The sequence below is a fragment of the Gorilla gorilla genome, chromosome 11, assembly GCF_029281585.2.
Source record: "Gorilla gorilla gorilla isolate KB3781 chromosome 11, NHGRI_mGorGor1-v2.1_pri, whole genome shotgun sequence".
NCBI lineage: Eukaryota > Metazoa > Chordata > Mammalia > Primates > Hominidae > Gorilla > Gorilla gorilla.
This window is the reverse complement of record NC_073235.2, coordinates 105212770-105233367: the sequence shown is the minus strand read 5'-3', so window position 1 is coordinate 105233367 and position 20598 is coordinate 105212770. Positions and strand designations below refer to the sequence as shown.

At 40.8% G+C, this 20598-nt stretch overlaps 1 pseudogene; it reads right to left on the bottom strand.

Annotated features, from left to right (window-relative positions):
* Positions 1–5683: 5683 nt before the first annotated feature.
* LOC129532099 (ATP synthase subunit a-like) lies at positions 5684–9566 on the bottom strand (annotated as a pseudogene).
* Positions 9567–20598: the final 11032 nt, after the last annotated feature.

Below are 20598 nucleotides of genomic sequence, written 5' to 3'. Positions count from 1 at the left end.
CACTGCACTCCAGCCTGGGCAACAGAGTAAGTGAGACTCTGTCTTGAAAAAATAAATAAATAAAATAAAATAAAATAAAACTTATTATATTAAATTAATTGAATTTTATTATAGGTTTTTAAATATTTAAAATATGTTTTGGGCCAGGCACGGTGGCTCAGGCCTATAATCTTAGCACTTTGGGAGGCCAAGGCAAGAGGATCGCTTAAGCTCAGGAGTTGGAGACCAGCCTGAGCAACATAGCAAGACCTCATCTCTACAAAAAATCAAAAAATTAGCCAGGCAGGGTGGTGCACACCTGTAGTACCAGCTACTCAGAAGGCTGAAACAAGAGGATTCTTTTAGCCCAGGAGACAGATGCTGCAGGAGCCATGATCACACCACTGCACTCCAGCCTGGGCGACAGACCAAGACACTGTCTCAGGAAAAGCAAAATATGTTTTGAAAATGAAATTCAGATCAAAACATATACTGCACCCCTGAAACACAGAGTACTTTAAAAACTGTTCCACTGGAGTGTGATAAAATTGAAGGCAGAAAATATATTTTATTCATGTCTGTCTCTCTAATACCCAAGACAATAGTTTGATGAATGAATATTGTTAACAGAAGCTATGGAAAAATTGATTTATAAGTCCAAAGTAATCGTATTAGAAATTCATCTGTGTTGATTTTTTTCTGAGTACACAAAGTCCATTCTCACCTAAACAATTCAATATAAAAATTATTAAATTAGAAAACAAAATTCCACAATTCCCCCAACCTTTCATTTTTCTATGTATAATGTAATATACATTTATAAGACTTTTTTTTTACTTAAAAAAATAGGAACGGCCAGGCACGGGGACTCACTCCTGTAATCCTAGCACTTTGGGAGGCCAAGGCGGGCGGATCACCTGAGGTCAGGAGTTCAAGACCAGCCTCAACATGGAGAAACCCCTTCTCTACTAAAAATACAAAATTAGCCAGGCGTGGTGGTGCATGCCTGTAATCCCAGCTACTCAGGAGGCTGAGGCAGGAGAATTGCTTGAACCTAGGAGGCAGAGGTTGCGGTGAGCCGAGAGCGTGCCATTGCACTCCAGCCTGGGCAACAAGAGCGAAACTCTGTCTCAAAAAAAAAAAAAGGATCACATTATGGGTATAATTTTTGAAACCTGTATTTTTTTTTCCCCCTTAAACATATATCTAGGACATCTTTTGACTCAGTAGACATCTAGAGTCTATCTCATTCCCTTTAAAGAATACATACTATTCTATCATTTGGCAGTACCATAATTTAACCAGTCTCCTGCTAATGGACACACCATTACATACAATGGTCTATGATACCTTTACACTTATATCTTTTCACTCTTGAGAGAATATTTTAAATTTTAATGTTGTATAAAAGCAATCTACATACACAGTTTAAACAAATACTATTAGAAGGATGATTTTTTTGTTTTGGTTTGGTGTTTTTTGAGACAGAGTCTCGCTTTGTCACCCAGACTGGAGTGCAGTGACTTGATTTGGCTCACTTCAATCTCCACCTCCTGGGTTCAAGCGATTCTCCTGCCTCAGCCTCCCGAGTAGCTGGGATTACGGGTGCACACCATCACACTCGGCTAACTTTTGTATTTTTAGTAGAGACAGGGTTTCACTATGTTGGTCAGGCTAGTCTCGAACTCCTGACCTCAGGCAATCTGCCTGCCTCGCCTCCCAAAGTGCCGGGATTACAGGGGCGAGCCACCACGCCAGGCCAGGGATGATTTTTTAAAGTAGTCATTTGCTTATTTTCATTGCCCTTCCCAAAACCTCAAAAGAATTGTTAAATTTCTCTGAAAGTGATAGTGGTTTGTTTTTTCCCTTAAAGGCAACCAAATGGAACCTTCTTTTCTCCTGCTCTGCCTGAACTCGATTATGCTCTAGGACTTCTGTATAGCTATCCTATGATTTCCTGGGATTTCCCTACACTTGTCTGTGCATGTATCCCACGTTCCCTCAACCCGGGGTCTTCCTTTTTTATTTCCTTGTTTATTCCTTTGTTTTATAATTGCTTCCTAAGAAAGAGCATATAGAAGGTTAATTTTTTATAAAAATAACCAGCAGGATTGAAGCTGCACCTTTGAATTTGCAATTCAACATGAAAAATCTCCTCAGGGCTGGTAAAAAGAGGCCTTAACCTCTGTCTTTAGATTTACAGTCTAATGCTTGCTCAGCCATTTTACCCGCTCCCCCGACCTATGTTCATCAATCGTTGATTGTTTTCAACTAACCACAAAGTTACCGGAACACTATACCTGCTATTCGGCGCAAGAGCGGAGATAAGAGGCACCGCCTTAAGCTTCCTAATTCAAGCAGGACTAGACCAACCAGAAACTCTACTAGGAGATGATCAGATGTACAATGTTATTGTTACTGCCCACGCGTTCGTTTTCATCTTCTTTATGGTGATACCAATCATAATTGGGGGTTTCGGGAACTGGCTAGTCCCTCTGATAACTGGTGCACCCGATATGGCATTCCCCCGGATAAATAATATGAGCTTCTGACTTCTCCCTCTATCTTTTCCGCTCCCTACTTGCATCCTCAATAGTAGAAGCCGGCGCTGGAACCGGCTGGACAGTTTATCCCCCTTTAAGAGGAAACCTAGCACATGCAGGAGCCTCTGTGGACCTGACCATCTTCTCGCTCCACTTGGCAGGTGCCTCTTCTATTTTAGGAGCCATTAACTTTATTACCACTATTATTAACATAAAACCCCCAGCTATGTCCCGGTATCAAACACCCCTTTTCTTCTGATCAGTCCTCACTATGGCAGTCCTTCTACTCCTTTCTCTTCCACTCCTAGCCGCCGGGATTACTATACTATTAACTGACCGTAACCTCAACCTAATTTTTTTGAGCCTGCTGGCGGGGGTGACCCTATCTTGTACCAGCATTTATTCTGATATAAAACTACCTTCCACCCCTACCGTATAACCAAAGATATTTTAGGTTTAATTTTTCTCCTCCTCCTTCTAATAACTCTAGTACTATTTTCACCTGACCTCCTGGGCGACCCAGGTATTTACGCTTTAGCCAACCCCTTCAACACCCCACCACACATTAAGCCAGAGCGGTGCTTTTTGTTTGCCTACGCAATCTTACAATCCAAATGACATGGTTCTCTAAAAATTCTATAATCTGAATCAACATGGTTATCCACAGCCTACTTATCAGTCTCATCAGCCTACTATATTTTAACCAATTCAATGATAAATAAGGTTGTTGGATCAGGTGGTTAATAGCTCTTGGGTAGTAAGTATTATTACTAGCATATTTAGTGAACCTGAGGTATTTTAAGTATAAACAAATGCTACAAGTAGAGGAAGGGATCCTACTAGTGTGTAAAATAAGAAGTATGAGCTTGCATTAAGGCATTCTGGTTGGTTGCCTCAGCGGGTGATGATAATTAGGGTAGGAACTAGCGTGGCTTCAAAGAGGATATAAAATATAGTTCTGTGGCTGTGAATGTTAGGATTTTAAAAGTCTGTAGGAGCCGGGCACGGTGGCTCACGCCTGTAATCCCAGCACTTTGGGAGGCCGAGGCGGGTGGATTAAGAGGTCAGGAGATCGAGACTATCCTGGCTAACATGGTGAAACCCCGCCTCTACTAAAAATACAAAAAATTAGCCGGGCGCCGTGGCAGGTGCCTGTAGTCCCAGCTACTCGGGAGGCTGAGGCAGGAGAATGGCGTGAACCTGGGAAGTGGAGCTTGCAGTGAGCCGAGATCGCGCCACTGCACTCTGTCTGCCTGGGCGACAGAGCGAAACTCTGTCTCAAAAAAAAAAAAAACAAAAAAAAAAACTCTGTAGGGAGATCAATATAAAAATATAGAGCTTTTTTTCATGGGAGTGATTCACTGGACAGGTGATATTGGCTTGCTAGACTTATAAGAGGCAGTAGTCAGGCTGTTAAGATTAGAAGGGGTGATGTCAGCTGGTCAGAAGGGAAAACTAATGAGAAGTTGGATGAGTTATCATTGAATTGGTTAAAAAATAGTAGGCTGATGAGGCTGATGAGTAGGCTGTGGATAACCATGTTGATTCAGATTATAGAATTTTTAGAGAACCATGCCATTGGTAACAGTATAATTGCTGGAATAATAATTTTTAGCATTGAAGTAAATTTAGATTTTGTACATAATCTAGACCATATGTACTGGAGATTGAAACTAGTAAGGCAAGGCCCACTGCAGCTTCACAGGCAGCAAATACTAGGAGAATAATGGGTATTATCGATGCTAGAGTGAAATGTATATTTAAAGTTATAAGAGTATTTATGATAAATACTGATAGTATTATGCCTTCTAGGCATAATAGGTATGATATTAGGTGGGATCGATAGACGAATACTCCTAGCAGTGGTATGGTATATGCTAATATAATATTGATATAAATCGCGGGGATTTGGTAAATGTGGTCTACCATAATCTAATGAGTCAAAATCATTTATTTTGACTTAAACTATTTACAATTCAACACAGTCTAATCCTTTTTAGGCTCATTCATAAATCAAGCCTAGGATTAAAATGGTAACTAGTATAAGGGCTGTGCTGATCATTAGTATCAGGTTGGTTGTTTGAAGGGCTCATGGCAGGGGTAGTAGTAGAGCGATCTCTGAGTCGAAGAGGAGGAATGTGATGGCTACTAGGAAGAATGTAATGGAGAAGGGGAGGCAGGCGGAGGCTAGGGGTCAAATCCGCATTCATAGGGGCTGGATTTTTCTATATAGATATTAAGCTGTGGAAGCCAAAATGCGATTATTATTAGTAATAGGGCCAGTAAGGTGTCCGTTACTAGGGCTAGTGTCAGGTTGATTACTCTCTTTTGGATATTATGGAAACTAATTGATTGGAAGTCAATGGTACTGTTTATACTAAAAGAGTAGGACCCTCATCAATAGATAGAGACATATAAGAATAGTCATACTACATCTACAAAGTGTCAATATCCGGCGGCAACTTCAAAGGCAAAGTGGTGGTTGGATGTAGAGTGGAATTTTAATTGGTGGAGGAGGCAGATAGTGAGAAATGTTGATCCAATAATAACATGAAATCCATGAAAGCCTGTGGCTGTAAAGAATGTTGAGCTGTAGATTCCATCAGAGATAGTAAAGGGGGCCTGGAAATATTCTGAGGCTTGTAGAAGGGTAAATACCTAAGGTAATTGTGATTGATAGTGCTTGAAGTATCTGCTTTCGACTACCTTCTATCAGACTGTGGTGAGTGCAAGTAATCGAAAATCCTGATGTAAGTAATACAGATGTATTCAGGAGGGGGACTTCTAAGGGGTTGAGGGGAGGAATACCTGTTGGGGGTCAGTGTCCCCTTAATTCTGGAATTGGGACTAGACTAGAGTGGTAGAATGCCCAGAAGAAACCAGCAAAAAATACTTCTCAGATAATAATAGAATTATTCCATATCAGAGGCCTTTTTGGACGATTGATGTGTGGTGGCCTTGAAATGTAATTTCTCAGATAATGTCATGTCATCACTGGTATATAGTTAGTGTGTGGGTTAGTAGGCCCAGGGTTAAAAGGGTGATAGAGTTAAAATGAAATCACATGGCCAGGCCAGATGTTATTGGGAGAGATGAGAGAGCGCCTGTTAGTGGTCAGGGGCTGGATTTGACTATATGGTAGGCATGTGTATAGTGGGTCATTATGTGTTGTTGTACAGGCAAAGGTTTACTAGCAGTGTTAAGACGTAGGCTGAATAAGGGCTACGGTGAATTCGAGGATGGTTAGTAGGATTAGAATAATGAGAGCGATTGAAGCTGTGGGAAGACTGGTAGTTGACAGTACTAGTGTGGCTCCTCCGATTAAATGTATTAGCAGGTTTCCAGCTGTAATGTTGGCTGTTAATCGCACAGCTGGTGCCATTGGTTAAATGAATAGGCTAATAGTTTCAATGATCACTAGCATAGGGATAAGTGGTATAGGTGTGCCTTGTGGTAAAAAGTGAGCTAAGGAGTGAGCTAAGCCTTGAAGCAGAAGGCTGTAATGACTGTGCCTGCTCATAAGGGGATTGCTATACCTAGGTTTATTGATAATTGGGTAGTTGGTGTAAATGAATGGGGTAGAAGCCCAAGGAGATTGGTTGAGGCAATGAAGAGAATTAGGGAGATCAGTATAAGGGATCAGGTTCATCCTTTAATATTATGGGTTATTATTATTTGTTTTGGTACAAGTTGAATTAGTCACTGTTGAATGGAAATCAATCAGTTACTGATTAGATGACTGGAGGTTGGAAATAGTACAGGGGAAAATAAAATGATTAATACTACTGCAGGTAGACCTAGAATTGTCCCGGTAGTAAGAGGTGAATAGATTTTCGTTCGTTTTAATTCTTGGGGGCTTTATGTTTTTGGGTTTTGATTGTTTTTGGTATAGGGGCTGTATAATAAATGAAATTTGATAATTTTAACTGAACAATGGAGCATAAAGTTACGATTATTGACAGGATGACAATGGATCATGTGGAAGTATCTAGTTTAGGCATTCACTGCAAATAGGTGCAGATCCCCTCCGTCTTTAACTTAAAAGGTTAATGCTAGATAGCTTTACAGTGATATTATAGTGCAGACGTGGATCAGGTTTCAAAGCATTTTAAGGGGGTTAATTCTAGGACAATAAGTATAAAACCGTGGTTAGACCCACAAATTTCTGAGCACTGTCCATAGTAAAGGCCTGGACATGTAGCGGTTAAGGTAGTTTAATTTAAGCGTCCGGGGATTTCATCTGTTTTGAGGCCCAGTAAGGGGATAGTTCATGAATGCAGGATGTCTTCGGATGAGATTAATATATGGACAGGGATCACTATTGGGAGAATTGTTCAGTTATCAACTTCAAGGAGTCGAAGTTCTGGCTTTAAGTCAGCTGTTGGAATCATATAAGAATCAAAGCCTAACTCTTCATAGTCTATATATTTAGAGCTTCAATATCATTGGTGGCCAATTGCTTTGACAGTAAGAGAAGGATTGTTAACCTTGTCTATTATGTGCAGAATACATAGGGATGGGAGGGCAATTAAAATTAAGATAATGGCAGGTAAAACAGTTCACACAGTTTCGATTTCTTGAGCATCTATGGTGCCAGTATGAGTTAATTTTGTTGTGAGTATTAGGGAAATGATGTCTAGGACCAGGGAACTAATTAGGAAAATAATTATAAGAGCATGGTCATGGAAAGTGAGTAGCTCTTCTATAATAGGGGATGTGGTGTCTTGAAGGCCTAATTGAACTGGATGAGCCATTAAGACATATAGGATTTAACCTATAAATTCGCTTTGACAAAGTTATGTAATAATTTTACTAACATCTTATCAAGACAGTCATAGAAGTTATGGGATTGGCTTGAAACCAATTTCTGGAGGTTCAATTCCTTCCTTTCTTGTTTAGGCTTTCACGTAAGTTGGCTCTCCAAATGTGCAGTAGGGTGGTGGACATCTGTAAAGCCTCTCTAAATTAGTAGATGGTTATTCAATTGTTAGTACTTTTCATTTTGAAGGAAAGGCTTCTCAGATTATAAATATTATTAGTATAACTGCTGTTAGTGAGATAAATGAGCCTATGGATGAGATAATATTTCACATGGTGTGCACATCAGGATAATTGGAGAAACGTCGAGGCATACTGGATAGACCAAGGAAGTGCTGTGGAAAAAAGTTAACACCTATAAATAAAATGGTGAAGTGGATTTTAGCATAGGTCTGATTAAGTGTGTAGCTTGAAAATAGGGGGGAATCAGTGGACAAAGCCTCCTATAATGGCAAATACCACTCCTATTGATAGGACATAGTGGAAATGGCCTACAACATAATATGTGTTGTGTAAGACAATATCTAGTGATGAATTAGCTAGTACGATGCCAGTTAAACCTCCCACTGTGAAATTTTTTGAAACATTGCATGTTTGCAAATGTCTTTGTTCCACCCTTAAACTTAATTGACAATTTGGCTTGAAAATAATATTTCCAGCAGGGCATGGTGGCTCACACCTGTAATCCCAGGACTTTGGGAGGTTGAGGCAGGCGGATCATCTGAGGTCAGGAGTTCAAGACCAGCCTGACCAACATGGAGAAACCCTGTCTCTACTAAAAATACAAAATTATCTGGGCGTGGTGGCTCATGCCTGTAATACCAGCTACTCGGGAGGCTGAGGCAGGAGAATCGCTTGAACCCAGGAGGCAGAGGTTGTGGTGAGCTGAGGTGGCACCATTGCACTCCAGCCTGGGCAACAAGAGCGAAACCCCGTCTCAAAAAGAAAAGAAAAGGGAAGGGAAGGGAAGGGGAGGAGAGGGGAGGGGAAAGGAGGGGAGGGGAGGGAGAAAAGAAAAAAGAAAAGAAAAGAAAAGAAAATTTCCTCAGAAATTTGAAGACATTGCTCCATTGTCATACTGCATTCAGTGCTGCTGATGATCAATCCAATGCCATTCTGGTTTTTGATCCTTTATATATGAGCTCTTCTTTCCTCTCTGCAAGCTTTTAGGATCTTTTCTTGGTTAATGCTTTTCTGAAATTTCATTATGTTCTGCCTCATGTAAGGCTTTTTTTTTTTTTAATTCCCTAGGATGGACACCAGATGTTTTTCAGATGGGAAAATGTTATTGTACTATTCTTTGATAATTTAGTTTCTTTCCCATACTAGACCTACCCTACCCTGAGAGGATGACTATAGACTATATGAACTATAGACTCTCACCCAGTCTACCTTCTGGTTAGGTCTGGCCAATATCAGATCAGATCACAGGAAGAGAAAGAGGTCAGAATATTTCTCCCATATACTCAAATTATTATCTCCATATACTCAAATAATACTTGTCCTCTGGTAGATTTCACTTTGGAGTCATCAAGCGGGATCCACTTGCCTCATTGTATGATTCCCGAATGTGCTTTCTTGTCTTGTTGCTGTTGCAGAGCCCCATCTCTCAGGCACTAGCTATATCTATCACTGGAAGCTCCTTCCTCCTTGGCTCTGGCTCTTATTGGACCCCATTTACATGGCCTCCTCCCCTTGCACTTTCAGCCCTGGGAGTGTAATAGCTTCTCATTGCTGCTGGTCCCTGGACACTATACCACCTTTGTTTGTCCCCTTAATCCTTGCTGCTCACACTCCCATAAATAGTCCTTTCATAAAAATCTCTTTATCCCAACCATGTGCTCATGTGCTGAATTAGGCTTGCTGTTGGGACTCTGATACAATATTTCTCTCTCTCTCTTTTTAGAATAGTGTCTTGCTCTGTCATCTTAACTCACTGCAGCCTCAACTCCTGGGCTTGAGTGATCCTCCTGCTCAGCCTCCTAAGTAGCTGGGACTACAGATGTGAGCCACCACGCCTGGCTAACTTTAAATTTTTTTTTTTTTTAACATTGACACATCTTGCTATGTTGCCCAGGCTGGTCTCGAACTCCTGGGCTCAAGCAATTCTCCTGCCTCAGCCTCCCAAAGTGCTGGGATTACAGGCTGATCCTTTAACTTGTCCTCTATTTTCCATCTATATGTCATCTCTTGAATTTACCTTCTGGGAAATTTCCTTGTCTTCATCTTCCACACTGTCTATGAATTTCTCATTTCAGCAATCATATTTTTCATTTCCAAGAGTTCCCATTATTCATTTTCTTTCTAATTTTGTATTGTGGTCAAATACACACAACATAAACTTGACTGTCTTAACTATTTTTAAGTATATATTTCAGTGGCATGAAGTACATTAATATTATTGTGCAACCATAACCCATCTTCAGAACTCTGCCTCTTGCAAAATTGAAACTCTTTCTCCGTTAAACAATAACTCCTCACTCCCCATTCCCCCAGCCCTTGGCAACCACCATTCTTTCTCTTTCTCTACCTCATATAAGTGGAATCATATAGAATTTGTCTACAGATAATTCTTTCTTATCATAGCATTGCATTGTTGTTTATGTTTCATAATTTATTTCTCTTCCTGCATTGTCTTTGTTTACTCAAAATTCCATTGTTTTAGTGTCTGATTTCATGATGGAGGCATTCCTCAGATGTCAAGTGACTTTCACGTAATAGTTTATTATTACCTCCATATACTCAAATAATACTTGTCCTCTGGTAGATTTCACTTTGAAGTCATCAAGTGGGATCCACTTGCCTCATTGTAGGACTCCCGAATGTGCTTTCTTGTGCTGTTGATTTTTTTCCAGAAGAGAATTTGCCAGTCTTTTGCCTAGCATTCTTGGAGCCAAGTGCAGGAATTAGCCTGAGCACTTCAAGTTCAGAATGGACTTTCGTTTAATGGGAATATTTGTCCGGAAGAAATTCCTTGAAGTGAAATTGTGATACCCAAGGGTATGCATTTTAAAATTTAATGGATTCCAATGCAATTTTGGAAGCATCCAAAGAAAAAGGCTTGTTTTTTGTTTTGTTTCTTTTAGAGACAGGGTCTTGCTCCCAGGCTGGAGTGCAGTGGTGTGACCTTGGCTCACTGCAGCCTCAACCTCCTGGGCTCAAGCAATCCTCCCATCTCAGTTTCCCAAGTAGCTGGGACCACAGGCACATACAACCATGCCAAGATAAGTTTTGTGGGTTTTTTGTAGAGACGGGGGTCTTGTTTTGTTGCCCAGGCTGGTCTTGAACTCCTGGGCTCAGGCCATTCTCCTGCCTTGGCATCCCAAAGTGCTGGTATTACAGGCGTAAGCCACCAAGGCCAGCCCAAAGAAAAAAGTTTAATATAGTTAAAAAGAACCAAGAAACACATTTTTTAAGCTTTCTATGTCAGCAGAATTTAATGAAGTGCTTTCCTTATGGAATTAATGTTCCAAGAGGTAAAATAGACTGAAAGCAATCCTGTTTTTCCATGGGTCCTACTTGGCTTCAGAATCAGTGCTAACATAGGCTATTTGAAAGACTAAACTTCTCTCATCTTTCTAGAAAACAAAATTAGATTACTTTAAAAACCATTTGATCGGTCTTACAGTAGAGACAAAAAATGGAAACCTATGAAGAGGTGCTTGGTCTTATCTATCTATAAGGACCAAAGGAAGTAGCAGCTAAAAAAAAAAATTGCTTAAACCATATGATCTTTGGTAACTGATATTTAAGTTTATGACAACTGTTTGCAGAAAATCCCAGGGTGGTGATTGTCCTATAGGTTGCCTACCTCTTTCTGGATTATAACTGGATTATAACCCTAACCATTCCCATAACCTATATGCCACAAAACATGAAGATTAGTGATCTCCAAAGCACCTAAATCCTATCCAGGTCACAACTGACTTATAGGATCTAGCTCTACGCTAATCTAAGTAGGTTTTCCTTTTTTTTAAAAGTGCTCATTATCTTACCCCATAAGGTTACTCCAAATTTTGTCCTAAATTCCTCACTACGTAGCAGATAGTAAGACATGCTTTATAAACTCTCCAGAGAGGCCAAGCCTCAGCCAGAAATAGACATTTCCCTTCCAAGATGACTGAAAGGAAGTCTTTAAGTTCTCAGTCTCTATGGTGACAGCTTGATGGAGATAGTTGAGGACTCGTACATGAAATATGCCTTGCCCTTTCAAATTCTGTAACAACCGCTCAACATGAGCTCACAGACACCACTCATTGCTGTGTGATAGCAATCACTTTACCACTGCTGAACTGGAGCTGGGATTTCTTAACAGCGGGGAAGCTGAATGTAGAAAAATACATCCAAACGACATTGTATCTAATTCATTCCTTTTCTCCGATTCTTTACTCTGAAGATATAGTTGAATTTTGCTTGAAGAAATGTAGTTAAATGCTGCATATTGGCAAATGTACAGCCCAAACATTGGTTTATAGTCCACAAAATTTGAGCTTCTACTATTTGCAAGATACTGTGTTCTTTACAGATGTTCTACTATTGTCAATAAATATCTGTGAGTGAATGGTTTTAAGAGCACTAATGTTGCCAATGATTACTGCTATCTTTTCTCAATATCACTTAGACAGGCCCAGAATACACAATGAATTCAAAGGGCAGAGTGTCATGTCACTCCTTCCTGTTACACACAGTGGGGTGTAGCTTTGCCCTCACTTATATAGTCCTTGGTCAGTTGACAAAACTAACTGAGCCACGGTACCAAGCAGAATGACTTAGGCAGCCAACATATGAAAAAACTTAACCACTTACCCCTCCCATGTAGTGAAAAGATACTTGACTCCTCCCATGTAGTGAAAACACAGGCCTGCCCAGACTTGGTATTTAGAAAACTAAAATAAGACTCTTTGTTTGACTCAGCTCCTAAGTAGTCATTACATATGGGGCACAAAGACCTCTTCTTGAAGATCTCTCTAGGAGAAAAGAGCTGCAGTGGACTAGTGGCTCCCTGACCTATGAATAAGGACAATCATCTACTATGTTACTGGTTTTTTGTGTTTTCTTTAAAGCACAGTCCTTTCAAAATCTCTACTAACTTGATTTTAAGTACGTACAGTTCTGAGGGAGAGTTGCAGCATAGATTACTTCTCAATATTTGCACGGTCTAGCAATAGTGAGGATGAAAAGAGGAAACCAAAAGGGAAGTTAAATTCAAGCACAATGTATAAGTTACTAATAAAATGGCAATCTCATACTCTCTTGTCCACAACCCAAGAGGGTCTACACTAACAAGAGTCTTGGTTTCCTTTCCTTCCCCTCCCTTCTGACATGATTTTCCTTCAAGGACTTCTGATTGGAAAATAACCTCAATCCAAACTTCCCCTTCTTATTCTGGCAATTAGAGTTACTATCCTGGTAGGACTTCAGGTTCTTAGAAATAGGATGATAATAATCATTTTATTGATAGTTAACATTTATTAAGCAATCACTATGTCTGAGGCACTGGGCTGCACACTTTACACACTATATACCACATTTGTACCTTATAGCAACTTCATATACAGTTACTGTTATCCCCCTCTTTTTTTTTTGAGACAGAGTCTCACTCTGTTGCCAGGCTGGAGTGCAGTGGCACGATCTTGGCTCACTGCAACCTCTGCCTCCCGGGTTCAAGCAATTCTCCTGCCTCAGCCGCCTGAGTAGCTGGGATTACAGGCGCATGCCACCACGCCCAGCTAATTTTTATATTTTTAGTAGAGATGGGGTTTCACTATGTTGGTCAGGCTGGTCTCAGACTCCTGACTTCGTGATCCGCCCACCTAGGCCTCCCAAAGTGCTGAGATGACAGGTGTGAGTGACCGCATCCAGCCTATTATCCCCATTTTTATGGATAAGGAAAAGAAAGGATAGAATGGTAAGTGGATTGTCCAGGAGTGTATGGTAAATGCTAGAGGCAGGATGGAATCCCAGGGAGTCTGAGTCTAGAGGTCATACTCTCAACAACTGCACTAGGGTAGTTTTCTTCCCTTGCTCTTTGACTTCAGAGATGCAATCTAGTACGATGTTAAGTTTGGAGCCAGAGTGCCTGGATTCAAATTTCAGTTCCTCTTTTATAGCTGCATGATCTAGAGCAAGTTATTTAACTTCCCCTCATGGTTCTAAGTCATCCCACTGGGTGCCATGACTCTGATTAACTCCATCCAGGTTTGATCATTGCAATTAATTTCTAAATATTTCTGGAAATACTATGTATTATGTTAATATGTACTTGTTTTTATAGTACTTAATGTTTCTGTGCATTCTCTATTATCACAGCAATTTTTCAGTCTTCAATCCCTGAGATCACGGTTTCTCTTCCTTTTCAACCTTTCCTTCATGCTAAGGTAAGTGCTTTGTAAATGTTGAGTGACTGATGGCATGAAACAGTCATTGCAAGAAAGGTCTGTTAGAGGCAAAGTAATATGACACTGGGCCTTGCCTTACATTTAAGTCCAGGTAACAAATAACTATGCATTCTGCAGCATTGCAGATCAGGGTAATCTTCAGAATAAGTCACGCCTTTGCTTCTGACAGAGCATCCTTTCAATGGCAGCCAGAAAACTGATCTCTTGATTCTCCATCCCTGGGTGTGTAGGCATGTAGACAGAAGAAAGCAAGGGATAGGCTGCCATGACATGTCTACGAGACTGTGCCAAGACACTGCAAAGCCAGTAACCCCCACAATGAGGAGAGGAGTTAGGCTGCAAATAACTCCTTGTCATCTGCTATAGCAGAGTCAGCAACACGGCAGCTTTCCCCTTCCTTTACTGAGAGAACACGTTCTTCCTTCCAGATATCTCCTTGGATCTCTGATCGTGAGGACATCCTATGACCTCCCTTCTAATTCCAAAAGAAGCAAAAAGCCGGGCGCAGTGACTCATGCCTATAATCCCAACACTTTGGGAGGCTGAGGTGGGCAGATCACAAGGTCAGGAGTTTGAGACCAGCCTGGCCAATATGGTGAAACCCCGTCTCTACTAAAAATACAAAAATTAGCTGGGCATGGTGGTGGGTGCCTGTAATCCCAGCCACTTGGGAGGCTGAGGCAGGAGAATTGCTTGAACCCAGGAGGCGGAGGTTGCAGTGAGCCAAGACTGTGCCACTGCATTCCAGCCTGGGCAACAGAGCAAGACTCCATCTTAAAAAAAAAAAAAAAAGAAGCAAAAGAAAATCAGATCCCTTCTCTCACCACTCCTATTCAACATAGTGTTGGAAGTTCTGGCCAGGGCAATCAGGCAGGAGAAGGAAATAAAGGGTATTCAATTAGGAAAAGAGGAAGTCAAATTGTCCCTGTTTGCAGATGACATGATTGTATATCTAGAAAACCCCATTGTCTCAGCCCAAAATCTCCTTAAGCTGATAAGCAACTTCAGCAAAGTCTCAGGATACAAAATCAATGTACAAAAATCACAAGCATTCTTATACACCAATAACAGACAAACAGAGAGCCAAATCATGAGTGAACTCCCATTCACAATTGCTTCAAAGAGAATAAAATACCTAGGAATCCAACTTACAAGGGACGTGAAGGACCTCTTCAAGGAGAACTACAAACCACTGCTCAATGAAATAAAAGAGGATATAAACAAATGGAAGAACATTCCATGCTCATGGGTAGGAAGAATCAATATCATGAAAATGGCCATACTGCCCAAGGTAATTTATAGATTCAATGCCATCCCCTTCAAGCTACCAATGACTTTCTTCACAGAATTGGAAAAAACTACTTTAAAGTTCATATGGAACCAAAAAAGAGCCCGCATCGCCAAGTCAATCCTAAGCCAAAAGAACAAAGCTGGAGGCATCACGCTACCTGACTTCAAACTATACTACAAGGCTACAGTAACCAAAACAGCATGGTACTGGTACCAAAACAGAGATATAGATCAATGGAACAGAACAGAGCCCTCAGAAATAATGCCGCATATCTACAACTATCTGATCTTTGATCTGATCTGAGAAAAACAAGCAATGGGGAAAGGATTCCTTATTTAATAAATGGTGCTGGGAAAACTGGCTAGCCATACGTAGAAAGCTGAAACTGGATCCCTTCCTTACACCTTATACAAAAATTAATTCAAGATGGATTAAAGACTTAAATGTTAGACCTCAAACCATAAAAACCCTAGAAGAAAACCTAGGCATTACCATTCAGGACATAGGCATGGGCAAGGACTTCATGTCTAAAACACCAAAAGCAATGGCAACAAAAGCCAAAATTGACAAATGGGATCTAATTAAACTAAAGAGCTTCTGCACAGCAAAAGAAACTACCATGAGAGTGAACAGGCAACCTACAAAATGGGAGAAAATTTTTGCAACCTACTCATCTGAAAAAGGGCTAATATCCGGAATCTACAATGAACTCAAACAAATTTACAAGAAAAAAACAAACAACCCCATCAAAAAGTGGGCGAAGGACATGAACAGACACTTCTCAAAAGAAGACATTTATGCAGCCAAAAAACACATGAAAAAATGCTCACCATCACTGGCCATCAGAGAAATGCAAATCAAAACCACAATGAGATACCATCTCACACCAGTTAGAATGGCAATCATTAAAAAGTCAGGAAACAACAGGTGCTGGAGAGGATGTGGAGAAATAGGAACACTTTTACACTGCTGCTGGGACTGTAAACTAGTTCAACCCTTGTGGAAGTCAGTGTGGCGATTCCTCAGGGATCTAAAACTAGAAATCCCATTTGACCCAGCCATCCCATTACTGGGTATATACCCAAAGGACTACAAATCATGCTGCTATAAAGACACATGTTTATTGCCGCACTATTCACAATAGCAAAGACTTGGAACCAACCCAAATGTCCAACAATGATAGACTGGATTAAGCAAATGTGGCACATATACACCATGGAATACTATGCAGCCATAAAAAATGATGAGTTCATGTCCTTTGTAGTGACATGGATGAAATTGGAAATCATCATTCTCAGTAAACTATCGCAAGAACAAAAAACCAAACACCGCATATTCTCACTCATAGGTGGGAATTGAACAATGAGAACACATGGACACAGGAAGGGGAACATCACATTCTGGGGACTGTTGTGGGGTGGGGGGAGGGGGGAGGGATAGCATTAGGAGATATACCTAATGCTAAATGACGAGTTACTGGGTGCAGCACACCAGCATGGCACATGTATACATATGTAACTAACCTGCACATTGTGCACATGTACCCTAAAACTTAAAGTATAATAATAATAAAATTAAATTAAATTAAAAATTTTTAAAAAATCAGATCCATAGTTGGTATCCAACTCTGTATGAGTGAGACATAGAGGGGAGGAGGTCTAGAGATTTGTTATCTGGAGATAACACTTGAAAGGGATCCAGCAGAACTGAGTCATAGATCACCTTTAATCATTGTGCCAATTACTTCTTTGGTAGAATGACAAATGGAAAACAATCATTGAAACCATTGAAATAAAAACTAAATCATTCCAATTATAGCAAACAGAGCAGAGAAGGCCTGTTAACATTCACAGGAAAAGGTAGGGGTGATCAAATTCCATGAGGCTTAGGTATGGCTTTTACTTGGAAGGTAGAAAAAAATTAAATCCCTCATAATTCAGAAGGTAGAATCATAGGATTTTAGAGCCGAAAACATTTTTGAACTCATGTAATCCAAGTCTCATATTTTACAAATTAGGCAACTGAGGCCCAGGGAGGGAAAGTCACTTTCTAGAGACCACAGGAATGATAACAGAGCCAGGTCAGAGCTCTGGTCTCCTGCCTTTCTAACACATCCACTGACGAGAAAAGATGCCTATATCTGCGAAAGGCTCTCACGTTCAACTAAGGCCCAGGAAACATGAGTAAACCTGATAACTTTGTAGAAAGAGGAAGTTATCATACCTCCATTCCCTGTATACTGGGCCACAACACAACTGTCCTTGTTTTTCTCAAATTTTTCAGGTTCTCTGATTTGCATGTTGATCTCATGTTCAAGTGGGACAAAAAAAGCATGCGAAAAGAGAGAGAAAGAAAAAATATAGCATAACATAAAGCAGAAGCAACCTTCTTCATGGCTTAGGGGTGTTTAGTAGCAAACTAGGAATCAAGAGGACCTGGATTCTCCTGGCTCTAGCTCTGCCACTTTGACAAGTCATTTAACATCTTTGTGCCTCAGTTTTCCTATCTGCAAAATGAAACCACTGTATAGTAAATGATTTCTAAGGTCTCTTTCATCACTAATATTTTAGAATAATATTAGAGCAATATTCAATCCTCATGATACTAATATAATTTTATCATATCCTAGATTAGAAAGATATATATAAAATAAGGGTGATGAGCAAATAGTTGATTGTGAATTCAATCGAACAAATATTTATTGTTTTTTGTTTGTTTTGAGATGGAGTCTCACTCTGTCGCCCAGGCTGCGGTGCAGTGGCATGATCTCAGCTCACTGCAACCTCTGCCTCCCGGGTTCAGGCGATTCTCCTGTATCAGCCTCTTGAGTAGCTCGGACTACAGGCGTGTGTCACCGTCATTGCCTCAAATTTGATCCTAGGTCAAAGAAAAATGCCAGGACTCTGGAGTGCATCCTCATTGCTTTGCTATGAACATGGACATATCCACATGAGCATTTCTGTTAATTTGGGAAGCCAAGGGCAAGAAGTGGCCTATGAAGTATGTGCTATATAATATGAAAAAAAAGAAAATGAAAGGATGAAATACTAGTATATAATTAAGAGACTCAATTGCAAAAACTCTTAACCTGAACACAAATTCTGAAAGTTAACTTTGTTCTAATATATCTCACCATTACTCTTCACCTTCATGTTACTAACAAACTTCCTGAAAGCTTTCTTCATCCTCTAATTCCACTCAACAAAATAACCTTTATTTTCTGGCTTTTCTAACTTACTTTTCAAACAACCAAGTTTCTCAAAGATTGCCTAACAAACAGCCCACTGACCTGTTCCTTCTGCCTCTCTTTGAGACCTGTATCACTGTTGCACATCCATTCTTCCTTGAAATTTTGTCTTTTATCTCTTGCGGAGCATTTCCAGCACTATCCTAGTTCTCCTCCTGCCTTTTGCCTTTCTCTCATTTCTACTGTGTATTTTTTTTTTTTTTTTTTTTTTTGACACGGAGTCTTATTCTCTGTCACCCAGGCTGGAGTGCAGTGGCGCGATCTCGGCTCACTGCAAGCTCTGCCTCCTGGGTTCACGCCATTCTCCTGCCTCAGCCTCCGGAGTAGCTGGGACTACAGGCGCCCACCACCACGCCCAGCTAATTTTTTTGTATTTTTAGTAGAGACGGGGTTTCACCATGTTAGCCAGGATGGTCGCGATCTCCTGACCTCGCGATCCGCCCTCCTCGGCCTCCCAAAGTCCTGGTATTACAGGCGTGTGCCACTGCGCTCGGCCCTACTGTGTATTCTTTTTTGTTTATTTGAGACACAGTCTTGCTCAGTCCCCTAGGCTGGAGTGCAGTGGTGTGATCTCGGCTTACTGCAACCCCCGCCTCCTGGGTTCAAGTGATTCTCCTGCCTCAGTCTCCAGAGTAGCTGGTATTACAGGCTCGTGCCACCACGCCTGGATAATTTTTGTATATTTACTAGAGACGAGGTTTCACCATGTTGGCGAGGCTGGTCTATAACTCCTGACCTCAGGTGATCCACCTGCCTTGGCCTGGAAAAGTGCTGGGATTACAGGCGTGAGCCACCGTGGCCCCATTTCTACTGTGTATTCTTTGTTGGCTTTCTGTCCGTAAATATGGATCTTGTCCTTGAGCTTTTTTTTCAACCCTCACTATACATAGCACCCCCTCCTGGGAATCTCATGATATTCCCAGAGCTTAGACTCATTTCTGTGAGGATTCTCAGTTCTAGAGACATTCTCAAGACTTATCAGAGGTGTAAACAAGGTACTTAATGCCAGCTACCCCTTCTATTGTAAGACTAAAATTTCAACTTCTGCTCTTGTTGTATACTACCTACTTATGCAGGTATAGTGAGGCTAAATCTGTCACCACTCCATGTAACAACCAGGGGAGTGGCTGCATTTCACTTCACCAACAACAGTTTCAATGGCCACGTAGGTATATTATACAAAGTGAAAGCTTAGCCTGTAGAATCATGTACACAGCTAACCTCTAATTATTTTGTGTCTTGACGTAGATGTTGTCCTTTTATTCAAACACTGCCTGTTTTGTGCATAAATTACCCAAGCTACAGAAGTAGAGGAAGGGCATGCCTAGAGGAATATAACTGGAGTGGTAGGCCCAGCCTCTAAAGAAATAACAGACTTAAGGAGAAAAACGCCTGCAGTCAATTCTCTCATGAATGAGACGTAAATAGGCACCCTGTGCTTCCAAAGCTAGAAATCACAGAGATCAGGATGCTGAACACAGTCACCCTCCTTTCCTTTTGAGAACCCACTCTATTGTAAAATTTTCTCCCCAGGTTGGAGAATAGAGCTCAGAGCCTGCCTGATCATAAGTCTTAAACCAAGATGAATCATTCAATCATAATGTCATTGGCTTCAGCAATGTCCTATGATTAAGCAAAAGCCTTTCCAAAGAGCTTCCAAAAAGGAATAAAAGTACACCGAGCACTCCATTGCACATTAATGAACGGGACATTACTATATAGGGGCAAATAGAAACAGTTATGAACATTAAGTAAGCTTTCATATCCCACTGACACTCTCATTTGCAGCCAGAAAGCAGAAATAGCTAAAGGAAAATTACATGACTAGAAAACTGTTCTCTAAAACATGTTTTAGGCATGGTGTGGACTTTTCCCTCTTCTTTCTTTTTTTGGGGTGTGTGTCTGTGTGTGTGTGTGCTGGGGGCAGGGGTTCTTCTAAAATATTACAAAGACTGGCCAGGCATGGTGGTTCACGCCTGTGATCCTAGCACTTTGGGAGGCTGAGGCGGGAGCATTGGTTGAGCCCAGGAAGTCAAGACCAGCCTGGGCAACGTGGTGAAACCTCATCTGTACAAAAAATGAGACATAAATAGACACCCTCTGCCTCCAAAGCTAGAAATCACAGAGATCTTTGCAGATGATATGCTTCTTCACGTGGAAGACTCAATTCAATGAAAAATGAAGGTGGCCAGTGACAAAACAATAACTAGGAAGAAAGGCAATTACCTTCAGAGCTGCCCTGTCCACTCCTCCCACCCCACCTTTCTGGACACAGTAACCCTCCTTTCTTTTTGGGAACCAACCCCATTTTAAAATTTTCTC